The sequence below is a fragment of the Spea bombifrons genome, chromosome 9 (assembly GCF_027358695.1).
Source record: "Spea bombifrons isolate aSpeBom1 chromosome 9, aSpeBom1.2.pri, whole genome shotgun sequence".
NCBI classification, from domain to species: domain Eukaryota; kingdom Metazoa; phylum Chordata; class Amphibia; order Anura; family Pelobatidae; genus Spea; species Spea bombifrons.
Window position 1 is genome coordinate 15134978 of NC_071095.1, and position 2500 is coordinate 15137477.

Below are 2500 nucleotides of genomic sequence, written 5' to 3' on the forward strand. Positions count from 1 at the left end.
TTGATGATGAGCAAGAAACACATGGCAAAAAGCTCTCCCCGGACTGTGAGAAAAGAAAAAGCCTACAACACCTGGTATTCCCAGGCGGTCTCCCATCCAGGTACTAACCAGGCCCAACCCTGCTTAGCTTCCAAGATCAGACGAGATCGAGCGCTTTCAGGGTGGTATGGCCGCAGGTGTGAAAGTTTTTTATTTTACTTCTCTTATTCTGTTGCTGCTGCTGCTGCTGCTGCTGCTGCTGCTGCTGCTGCTGCTTGTCGTCAGACAGAAAGAATTATAAGCCCTGGGACAGGACAGAGAAGGTGAGAAGGTTCAAATAAGGGTTTAAAGCTTTGATGATGAGCAAGAAACACATGGCAAAAAGCTCTCCCCGGACTGTGAGAAAAAATTAAAAGCCTACAACACCTGGTATTCCCATGCGGTCTCCCATCCAGGTACTAACCAGGCCCAACCCTGCTTAGCTTCCGAGATCAGGCGCTTTCAGGGTGGTATGGCCGCAGGTGTGAGTGTGTTTTATTTTACTTCTCTTATTCTGTTGCTGCTGCTGCTGCTTGTCGTCAGACAGAAAGAATTATAAGCCCCGGGACAGGACAGAGAAGGTGAGAAGGTTCAAATAAGGGTTTAAAGCTTTGATGATGAGCAAGAAACACATGGCAAAAAGCTCTCCCCGGACTGTGAGAAAAAATTAAAAGCCTACAACACCTGGTATTCCCAGGCGGTCTCCCATCCAGGTACTAACCAGGCCCAACCCTGCTTAGCTTCCGAGATCAGACGAGATCGGGCGCTTTCAGGGTGGTATGGCCGCAGGTGTGAAAGTTTTTTATTTTACTTCTCTTATTCTGTTGCTGCTGCTGCTGCTGCTGCGGCGGCGTGTCGTCAGACAGAAAGAATTATAAGCCCTGGGACAGGACAGAGAAGGTGAGAAGGTTCAAATAAGGGTTTAAAGCTTTGATGATGAGCAAGAAACACATGGCAAAAAGCTCTCCCCGGACTGTGAGAAAAAATTAAAAGCCTACAACACCTGGTATTCCCAGGCGGTCTCCCATCCAGGTACTAAGCAGGCCCAAACCTGCTTAGCTTCCGAGATCAGACGAGATCGGGCGCTATCAGGGTGGTATGGCCGCAGGTGTGAAAGCTTTTTATTTTACTTCTCTTATTCTGTTGCTGCTGCTGCTGCTGCTGCTGCTGCTGCTGCTGCTGCTGCTGCTGCTGCTGCTGCATGTCGTCAGACAGAAAGAATTATAAGCCCTGGGACAGGACAGAGAAGGTGAGAAGGTTCAAATAAGGGTTTAAAGCTTTGATGATGAGCAAGAAACACATGGCAAAAAGCTCTCCCCGGACTGTGAGAAAAAATTAAAAGCCTACAACACCTGGTATTCCCAGGCGGTCTCCCATCCAGGTACTAACCAGGCCCAACCCTGCTTAGCTTCCGAGATCAGACGCTTTCAGGGTGGTATGGCCGCAGGTGTGAAAGTCTTTTATTTTACTTCTCTTATTCTGTTGCTGCTGTTGCTACTGTTGCTGCTGTTGCTGCTGTTGCTGCTGTTGCTGCTGCTGCTGCTGCTGCTGCTGCTGCTGCTGCTGCATGTCGTCAGACAGAAAGAATTATAAGCCCTGGGACAGGACAGAGAAGGTGAGAAGGTTCAAATAAGGGTTTAAAGCTTTGATGATGAGCAAGAAACACATGGCAAAAAGCTCTCCCCGGACTGTGAGAAAAAATTAAAAGCCTACAACACCTGGTATTCCCAGGCAGTCTCCCATCCAGGTACTAACCAGGCCCAACCCTGCTTAGCTTCCGAGATCAGACGAGATCGGGCGCTTTCAGGGTGGTATGGCCGCAGGTGTGAAAGTTTTTTATTTTACTTCTCTTATTCTGTTGCTGCTGCTGCTGCTGCTGCTGCTTGTCGTCAGACAGAAAGAATTATAAGCCCTGGGACAGGACAGAGAAGGTGAGAAGGTTCAAATAAGGGTTTAAAGCTTTGATGATGAGCAAGAAACACATGGCAAAAAGCTCTCCCGGGACTGTGAGAAAAAATTAAAAGCCTACAACACCTGGTATTCCCAGGCGGTCTCCCATCCAGGTACTAACCAGGTCCAACGCTGCTTAGCTTCCGAGATCAGACGAAATCGGGCGCTTTCAGGGTGGTATGGCCACAGGTGAGAAAGTGTTTTATTTTACTTCTCTTATTCTGTTGCTGCTGCTGCTGCTTGTCATCAGACAGAAATAATTATAAGCCCTGGGACAGGACAGAGAAGGTGAGAAGGTTCAAATAAGGGTTTAAAGCTTTGATGATGAGCAAGAAACATGGCAAAAAGCTCTCCCCGGACTGTGAGAAAAGAAAAAGCCTACAACACCTGGTATTCCCAGGCGGTCTCCCATCCAGGTACTAACCAGGCCCAAACCTGCTTAGCTTCCGAGATCAGATGAGATCGGGCGCTTTCAGGGTGGTATGGCCACAGGTGTGAAAGTTTTTTATTTTACTTCTCTTATTCTGTTGCT

The 2500-nt window shown here is 48.1% G+C and overlaps 6 non-coding genes and 2 pseudogenes across 6 annotated transcripts; all 8 read right to left on the reverse strand.

Annotated features, from left to right (window-relative positions):
- Positions 1–59: 59 nt before the first annotated feature.
- On the reverse strand, positions 60–178 carry LOC128463888 (5S ribosomal RNA). The gene has a single exon (XR_008343757.1). It is a non-coding gene; the product is annotated as a 5S ribosomal RNA (ribosomal RNA).
- A 215-nt stretch (positions 179–393) lies between these two features.
- On the reverse strand, positions 394–502 carry LOC128465987 (uncharacterized; annotated as a pseudogene).
- Positions 503–690: 188 nt separating this feature from the next.
- Positions 691–809, reverse strand: LOC128465494 (5S ribosomal RNA). Its single transcript, XR_008345270.1, has one exon. It is a non-coding gene; the product is annotated as a 5S ribosomal RNA (ribosomal RNA).
- A 200-nt stretch (positions 810–1009) lies between these two features.
- On the reverse strand, positions 1010–1128 carry LOC128464939 (5S ribosomal RNA). The gene has a single exon (XR_008344745.1). It is a non-coding gene; the product is annotated as a 5S ribosomal RNA (ribosomal RNA).
- Positions 1129–1358: 230 nt separating this feature from the next.
- Positions 1359–1467, reverse strand: LOC128466183 (uncharacterized; annotated as a pseudogene).
- Positions 1468–1724: 257 nt separating this feature from the next.
- Positions 1725–1843, reverse strand: LOC128462891 (5S ribosomal RNA). Its single transcript, XR_008342815.1, has one exon. It is a non-coding gene; the product is annotated as a 5S ribosomal RNA (ribosomal RNA).
- Positions 1844–2040: 197 nt separating this feature from the next.
- Positions 2041–2159, reverse strand: LOC128465244 (5S ribosomal RNA). The gene has a single exon (XR_008345033.1). It is a non-coding gene; the product is annotated as a 5S ribosomal RNA (ribosomal RNA).
- Positions 2160–2343: 184 nt separating this feature from the next.
- Positions 2344–2462, reverse strand: LOC128463661 (5S ribosomal RNA). The gene has a single exon (XR_008343544.1). It is a non-coding gene; the product is annotated as a 5S ribosomal RNA (ribosomal RNA).
- Positions 2463–2500: the final 38 nt, after the last annotated feature.